Source organism: Peromyscus californicus, unplaced genomic scaffold (assembly GCF_007827085.1).
Source record: "Peromyscus californicus insignis strain IS unplaced genomic scaffold, ASM782708v3 Scaffold_4__1_contigs__length_199733344, whole genome shotgun sequence".
Taxonomy (NCBI): Eukaryota; Metazoa; Chordata; class Mammalia; order Rodentia; family Cricetidae; genus Peromyscus; species Peromyscus californicus.
The window spans coordinates 187,060,875-187,069,853 of NW_026294562.1; positions in this window are offsets into that span (position 1 = coordinate 187,060,875).

The following is an 8,979-nucleotide window of genomic DNA, read 5'->3' on the forward strand; positions in this document are numbered from 1 at the left end:
GGACTGGTGGGTGACAAAGATTTGCCCTGACTGTGGGCCAGGCAGGAAAACTTTAGCTACAGATTTGTCAGTCAAAGAAAACTTTAAAGTCAACAAAGACATAAAATAAAATTAAACATAAAGAATAAAGAAAAAATATTAAGAGCTTCAAAGGAAAAAGGCCAAGTAACATATAAAGGCCGATCCATCAGAATAACACCTGAGTTCTCAATAGAGATTCAGAAAGTCAGAAGGTCCTGGACACACAGAAAGCCTACAAACTCATGGAAACTGAAGAATGCTAAACTGAATCACCACTGGGTCAAAGAAGAAATAAAGAAATTAAAGAATTCCTAACATTCAATGAAACTGAGTGTACAGCATAACCAAACTTATGGGACACTATGAAAGCAGTACTAAGAGGAAATACCATAGCTCTAAATGCCTACACAATAAAGACTGAAAAAAATCTCACACTAGCAACTTAAGAGCACACCTGAAAGCTCCAGAAAAAAAAAAAGCAAACTCACCCAGGAGGAGTAGACACTAGGAAATTATCAAACATGGGACTGAAATCAATAAAATAAAAACAAAGAGAATAGTACAAAGAATCAATGAAACAAAAAGTTGGTTCTTTGAGAAAATCAAGAAGATAGACAAGCCCTTATCCAAACTAATGAAAAGGCAGAGAGAGAGAGAATATACAACTTAACAAAATCAAAAATGAAAAGGGAGATATAACAACTAACAATGAGGAAATCCAGAGAATTACCAAGTCATACTTTGAAAACTTGTACTCAACCAAATTGGAAAATCTAAAAGAAACAGACAATTTTCTGGATAGGTACCATACATCAAAATTAAATCAAGACCAGATAAACAATTTAAATACACCTATAACTCCTACGAAAATAGAAGCAGACATTAAAAGTCTCCCAATCAAAAAAGCCCAGGGTGAGATGGTTTCAGTGCAGAATTCTACCAGAATTTCAAAGAAGAGCTAAAACCACTAATCCTCAAATTGTTCCACACAATAGAAACAGAAGGAACGTTGCCAAACTCTTTCTATGAGACTATAGTTACCCTGATAGTCAAAGCACACAAAGATGCAACACAGAGTATTACAGACCAATCTCCCTCAAAAGAATTGATGCAAAAATACTCAATAAAATATTGGCAAACTGAATCCAAGAGCACATCAAAAAAATTATCCACCATGATCAAGCAGGCTTCATCCCAGAGATGCAAGAATGGTTTAACATATGAAAATTGTTCATTATAATACACCATATAAACAAACTGAAAGAAAAAAAGCACATCTCATTAGATGCTGAAAAACCCTTTGACAAAATCCAAAACCCCTTCATGATAAAGGTCTTGGGGAGACCAGGAATACAAGGAACATACCTAAACATAATGAAAGCAATTTACAGCAAGCCAACAACCAACATCAAATTAAATGGAGAGAAACTCAAAGTGATTCCACTAAAATCAGGAATGAAACAAGCCTGTCCACTCTTCCCATATTTATTCAGTATAGTACTTGAAGTTCTAGCTAGAGCAATAAGACAACAAAAGGAGATATAGGAGACACAAATTGGAAAGGAAGAAGTCAAACTTTCACTATTTGCAGATGATTTGATAGTATACATAGTGACCCCAAAAATTCTACCAGGGAACTCCTACAGCTGAAAAACACATTCAGTAAAGTGGTATGATACAAGATTAACTCAAAAAATCAGTAGCCCCTTTTATGTACAAATGATAAATGGGCAGAAAAGCATCACCCTTTACAATAGCCACAATAATATAAAATACCTTGGGGTAACTCTAACTAAGCAAGTGAAAGACTTGTATGACAAGGACTTTAAGTCTCTGAAGGAAGAAATTCAAGAAGATATCAGAAAGTGGGAAGATCTCCCATGCTCATGGATAGGTAGGATTAACACAGTAAAAATGGCAATCTTATCAAAAGCAATCTACAGATTCAATGCAATTCCCATCAAAATACCAACACAAATCTTCACAAACCTGGAAAGAGCAATACTCAACTTCATTTGGAAAAATAAAAAACCCAGAGTAACTAAAACAATCCTGTATAATAAAGCCACCTCCTGAGGCATCACCATCCCTGACCTCAAGCCCTAATACAGAGCTATAGTAATAAAAAACAGCTTGGTGTTGGCATAAAAACTAACACATGGACCAATAGAATAGAATTGAAGACCCTGACAATAACCCACACATTTATGAACACCTGATTTTTGACAAAGAAGCCAAACTGAACAATGGAAAAAAAGAAAGCTTCTTCAACAAATGGTGCTGGCATAACTGGATGTCTACATATAAAAGAATGCAAATAGATCCATATCTTGCCATGCATGTAACTCAAATCCAAGTGGATCAAAGACCTCAATATAAAACCAGTTACACTGAACCTCATAGAAGAAAAAGTAGGAAGTAGTCTTGAACACATTGGCACAGGAGACTACTTCCTATATATAACACCAGTAGCACAGACACTGAGACCAACAATAAATAAATGGGACCATCTGAAACTGAGAAACTTCCATAAGGCAAAGGACACAGTAGCTAAGACAAAATGACAGCCTACAGAATAGGAAAAGGTCTTCACCAACACCACATCTGACAGAGGGCTGAACTCCAAAATATATAAAGAACTCAAGAAACTAGACATTGAAATAATGAACAATCCAATTTTAAAAAGGGCTACAGAGCTAAACAGAGAATTCTCAACAGAAGAATCTCAAATTACTGAAAGACATTTAAGGAATTGCTCAACATCCTTAAGCCATCAGGGAAATGCAAGTCAAAACAACTCTGAGATACCATCTTACACCTGTCAGAATGGCTAAGATCAAAAACACTGAAGACAGTTTATGTTGAAGAGGATGTGGAGCAAGGGGAACACTCCTCCACTGTTGGTGGGAGCACAAATTTACACAGCGACTTTGAAAATCAGTATGGTGGTATCTCAGAAAATTGGGAATCAATCTTCCTCAAGACCCAGCTATACCACTCTTGGGCATATACCCAAGGAATGCTCCATCATACCACAAGGACACATGCTCAACTATGTTCATAGCAGCATTATTCATAATAGGAAGAACCTGGAAATAGCCTAGCTTCCCCTCAACTGAAGAATGGATAAAGAAAATGTGGTACATATACACAATGGAGTACTACTCAACAGAGAAAAACAATGACATCATGAGGTTTGCAGGCAAGTGGATGGAACTAGAAAATATCATCCTGAGTAAGGTAAACCAGACTCAGAAGGACAACATGGTATGTGCTCATTCATAAGTGGATACTAGATGTAAAGCAAAGGATAACCAGACTACAACCCATAGCTCCAGAGAAGCTAGCTAACAAGGAAAACCCTAAGAGGCATACATAGATCACCCAGCAAAGGAGAAATAGATGAGATATACATGAGCAAACTGGGGGTGAGGGGAGATAATAGAGGACAAGGGATGGGGGATGAGAACATAAGGATTTATTTCTATAGCTCAACTCACTGGCCTTTCAGAGACTCTCTGCTGAGAATCTGACCCTTCTACATACTATCTGGCCTCATTGGCTTTTTTCCTGTGATTCCTGGTATAACTCTCCATGAACCTGTAGCTCTTGCATTCTGCATCTCTTGCATATGCACCCATATGGATTATATTAAGTACTGCTTACAGTTTGAGCAGTTACAAGCCCTCTTTTACCATGGTTCTGCTTACCTCTGACTGCCTGTTTAAGGAATGCAGCAAAACACTTCTCAAAGATTCCTTGTTATAGCAAGGCATGCTGAAGACTCTGGAGTCAGGCATTTTTTAAAGGCCCTTTCTTTTCAAATGAAAGTCTTACAAATGAATTTATATTTTTTACATCCTTCAGCCTTTGATAGAGAGGGTCTTTCCCTTTCCTCTTGTCTCAGTGCACAGTGCTAGGCTACTCTTTAAAAGCACTGAACTTTTGGACAACTCAATCTTTTTTTTTCCTTCATTTTACATACCAACCATAGAACCCCTTCTCATCCCTCCTCCTTCTCCCCAACCCCTGCCTTTCCTTTCCCATTCTTCACCCCCTCCTCCAATAGGGAAATTCTCCCATGGGGGGACAGCTAAGCCTGGTACATTCAGTTGCTGCATGAAGGGTGAGCAATGTGTCCAACCATAGGTAGCAGGATCCAGAAAACCAGCTCATGATCACATTGTCAGGGGCCCCTCAAACAGATCCAGATACACAACTGTGTTCTATATGCAAAGGATCTAGTCCAGTCCCATTCAGGTTCCATAGCTATTGGTCTAAAGTTTGTGAGTTCCTATGATCTTGGTTCAGTTGTCTCTGTATTTCCTCATCATGATCTTGACTCCCCCTGTTTATATTATCCCTCTTCCCTTTCTTCAAATAGACTCCCATAACCCAGCCTGGTATTTGGTTGTGGATCTCTGCATCTGCTTCCATCAGTTACTGGATGAAGGCTCTATGATGACAGTTAGGGTATTCACCAATCTGATTACCAGGGTAGGTCAGTTCAGGCACCCTCACCACTATTGCTAGTAGTCTAATCTGAGGTCTTCCTTGTGAGTTCCTTGGAATTTTCCTAGCACCAGGTTTCTCCCTTACCCCATAATGTCTCCTTCTATCAAGGAATCTCTTTCATTGCTCTCCCACTCTGTCCCTCCCCCAGCTCAACCATCTCGTTCCCTCATGTTCTCATCCCCCACACCCTCTTCTCTATTGCCCCCCATCCCCACTTTACTCATGGGGATCTCCTCTGTTTTCCCTTTCCAAGGTGATCCATACTTCCCTCTTAGGGTCCTCCTTGTTTCCTTGCTTCTCTGGAGCTGTGGGTTATAGTCTGATTATCCTTTGCTTTATCTCTAGTATCTACTTATTAGTGAGTACATACCATGTTTTGACAACTAACTCTGCTTTGTCTTTAGTACTCACTCTACAACTTAAGTTTTTAATTAATAAAGGTCTTGTAGTTCTGGGGTTTGAAGCACAGGCCTGGTACATACTGTGTAAGCATTCAAATACTGCCTCCCAAGCATCTGGGTAACAAAACTTTATGTACAACTTTAACCATGTTCACATTGTTTTCTCTTTTAAACCTCACATTCCTCCTTCTGTTTAACTTTTTGTTCTTGTTATAATCTGACTAAAATCAATGAGCAATAACCTCACATCACAGCCTAACGTCATGCTACCTGAAGTTTCCTCTGCCAAAGTCTTCTACTTTCATTTCAGGCTTACACAAAATTTCAGGACATGATCAAAATGTAACTAGATTCTTTGCCAGAAGGCAACACAAATGTCCTCCATCAAGTCTCATTCTTTATGGAATTCTTGCTTCTCTTTGAAACCTCAAGAGCATAAGACCTGGGTTCTTATCCTCAGCACCAACATAAGAAGTCAGATGTACCAATATATCCCTGTAATCCCTTACCAGGAAGAGGTGAGATAGAAGGATCTCTGGGGCTTCATGTCCAGACAGTCTAGGCAAATCAGTGACCTGCAGGTTCAGTGAGAGACCCTGACTCAAAAACAAGATGGAGGGATGGAGAATACGAGAGATGGCTTAGTAGTTAAGAGCACTTGTTACTTTCCCAGAAGACCCAGCTTCAGTTGCCAGCATCTATTATCAAGCTTCTCCCAACTGCCTGTATTTCTAACTCCAGGGGATCTGATGCCCTCTTCTGGACACAGTGGGAACATGGACATAAGTCACACACACACACACACACACACACACACACACACACACACACACACACACACACAAATAATGGCAAGTAGTAAAGGTAAGACACATGATACTAGTCCCCACATGCACACATGCATGTACAAACACACACATGTGCACATATAAAATGAACAAAACATCAACCCAATAACTTATCAGAAGCATTAAAAGTTATTGTATAGAAGATACATGTAATATATACTTCATAAATGTACATAAACGTAATTGGCATACATTGAGCCAAGGATACCTGAGAAGGTAAACAAAATCCATTCTTAAGAAGTGATCAAATAAAGCCTTATAGATCATGCTAACATAATCACATACACAGAAACAGATCCACAGTCCGTGGTTTTGGTTGATGATCTAGGCAGCATGCCCTATCTTACAGGGAGAAATATTATTGTAGCTTCAGTGTAGTAATTGTTAATCAGTGAAGTATCCCATGAGCATCTGTGACCAGTTCTGTCCTCTGTGCCCTGGAAGGAATGAAGAGTCAGAGCTGCCATCCCATGTCTGGAGAGCTCTCAGAGAGCTGGCAGTGCAGGTGTCATAGAAAACAGAAGAGCTGCTTGTGACCTTGACCAAGGTCTCATGGTGGCCCTGGGGTGCTGCAGGGCCTGTGGGGAAAGAATATTAGACCTGAATTGATTGAGAAATATCAACTCTTTCATCATATTTTATTTATTTCATGTGCATGTGTGCATACATGTGTGTGGCCATACATGGGTGCCACATTATGTGTGGGGAGGTCAGAGAATAACTTGTGAGGGTTGGTTCTCTTCTACTGTGTGGATCCTGGGGATCAAACTCAGGATGTAAAGCTTAGGAACAAGTGCCTTTACCCACCAAGTCATGTCAACTGCTTAAAAATTAACTTTTTAGGGTTTCCAAACAAGGGTTCTACTCTTGAGTGTCCCCACCCCAACTTCCCATCACTCCAACTTGAGATGTTTGAAAGCTACAGTAGGTAGAAGGGGCTTTTAAAAAAGATACTATTCATTTTTTTTAATGTGTGTGGGGGAATAGGTATGTGCATGCTAGGGTGGGGGCTGCAGAGGCCAAAAGAAAGCATTTGATCCCCTGGGGCTGGAGTTACAGGTGGATGTGAGCTAGACTTTTTGGACCCTCAGAACCAAACTCAGCTTCTCTACAAGAGCAGTATACTCTTAACCACTCAGACTTCTCTCCAGCTCCGTGAGAAATTTTTTATTTCTCAAATTTGAGGCCTCACCTGCCATTTAATTGGAAATGACATTGTACTGCTTAATAAAATATAAAATGATATCAGTGGCCATGTGGAAACTATGAGAAGTCTTCACAGTAAAGCCTGATTTTTAGATAACTTCACATAATGATCAAAAGTACAGTTGTGGTGACCATAATGGTTAATGGAAATTTTGTATAACAAGTAAATTTTTCACAAGTAGGTTCATTAGGTACTTTGTGGTAATTATTTAAATATTAGTGTAGCTACTTAATATATAATTAAATGCTTAATTTTATCCCATGTTGATTAATGTATAATTAACAAACCCTAATTATATCAGAGCATCATTTATTATTTAATTTTTATTGTTTTGTTATTTGTATTTGTTTTTGCATTTGTTTTTTGTTTTTGAAGGCAGGGTCTTACAATGTAGGCTTAACTGGTCTGGAACTCACTATGTACACCCAGCTGATCCTGGATTCAAAGAGATCTACCTGCTTCTGCCTCCTAAGAGATGGGAATAAAGGCATACACCATTACATCTGGTCATTTTTATTTCTCAGTTATGGCTGCACTAATTTGATGGTCAAACACTCTTCATAATTACCCAACTGGCATGAAATAGGGAAAATCTCAGTTATTTTACCTGGGTCTGCTTGGGGACACTCTCTGGCTGTACCAGGCTTCAGCTAGGAAGAATGCCATAAACATCACAAACATGGCAGACATTCCCAACCTGATGAGATTAATCTTGGTGTAACATTTTGACAAGGCACTTGGGGACACTGAAAGAGAGAAGATAATCAACACTGTTTATAATAAGCATCCTTTCTCCCTAGAAGGATCAATAGGTTCTAATTTTCTTCCATGCACTTAAACATTGGTGGGTGGGCAGCTGTCCATTCTTTGTTAATCCCTGAACATAAAATGTATGATTTTATGAGAGTTGAAGTGAATTGTGTTTTTTTTACCTTATTTCCTATGTATTCATCCTGTCTATTCTACTTTATTTTCTATGCTATGATGAAAATATTCTGATAAAAAGCAGCTTTAGGGAGGAAACTGTTTATCTCATCATTCAGGTTACAATCCATTGTCAAGATAAGTCAGAGCAGAAGCTGAAAATAGAAAACATAGATGGCTCAGTAGCAAACAGCATTGGCTGCTCTTCCAGAGGGTCAGGGTTCTACTCCCAGACTCACATGCAACTCACAACCACCCAAAACTAAAGTTTCAGGGGCTCCAACACCCTCTTCTTATCTCCTTGGGAACCTAACAAAAATGTAGTGCACAGACATACATTTGAACAAAATACTCACAGAGATAAAATAAATAAATCTTTAAAAGGAAAAGAGAAACCCTCCATTCAAGCTTGTTCCAGCTCTTTCTCAGCTGCTTTATATAAAACTCAGAACCACTTACCTAAGGAGTGATGTCACTCAAAGTAAGATAGAGCCTCCTACATCAATAATCTGGACAATCTCTCACAGACATTCCCACAGACAAATCTGACCTAGGTATTTCTTCAACTGAGACCTCTTATTTCTGATGATTCTAGGCTGGAGCAAGTTGACAATCAAGGCTAACTAAGATTCTGACCGTCTTGACTAGGGTTTCTATTGTTATGATAAGAAGCCATGACCAAGGCATCTCATAAAAGAAAATGTTAATTTGGTGTTCAGAGTATGGGAGAGTTAGAGTTCATGACCATCATGGTGGGGACCATGACAATAAGCAGGCATGGTACTGGAGCAGTAGTTGAGAGCTTACATCTTGACTCATAAACATGAGGCAGAGAGAGTTGACTGGGAATTGCATGGGCTTTTAAAACCTCAAAGTCCACCCCTTGTGACCTACCTTGTCTAACAAAGCCACACCTCCCAATCCTTCCCAAACAGTTCCATCTACTGAGCCATTCTCATTCAAACCACCAGACTACCTCTTCTCCATTGTTTATTTTCTCTCTCTCTCTCTCTCTCTCTCTCTCTCTCTCTCTCTCTCTCTCTCTCTCTGCATTTTCAAGACA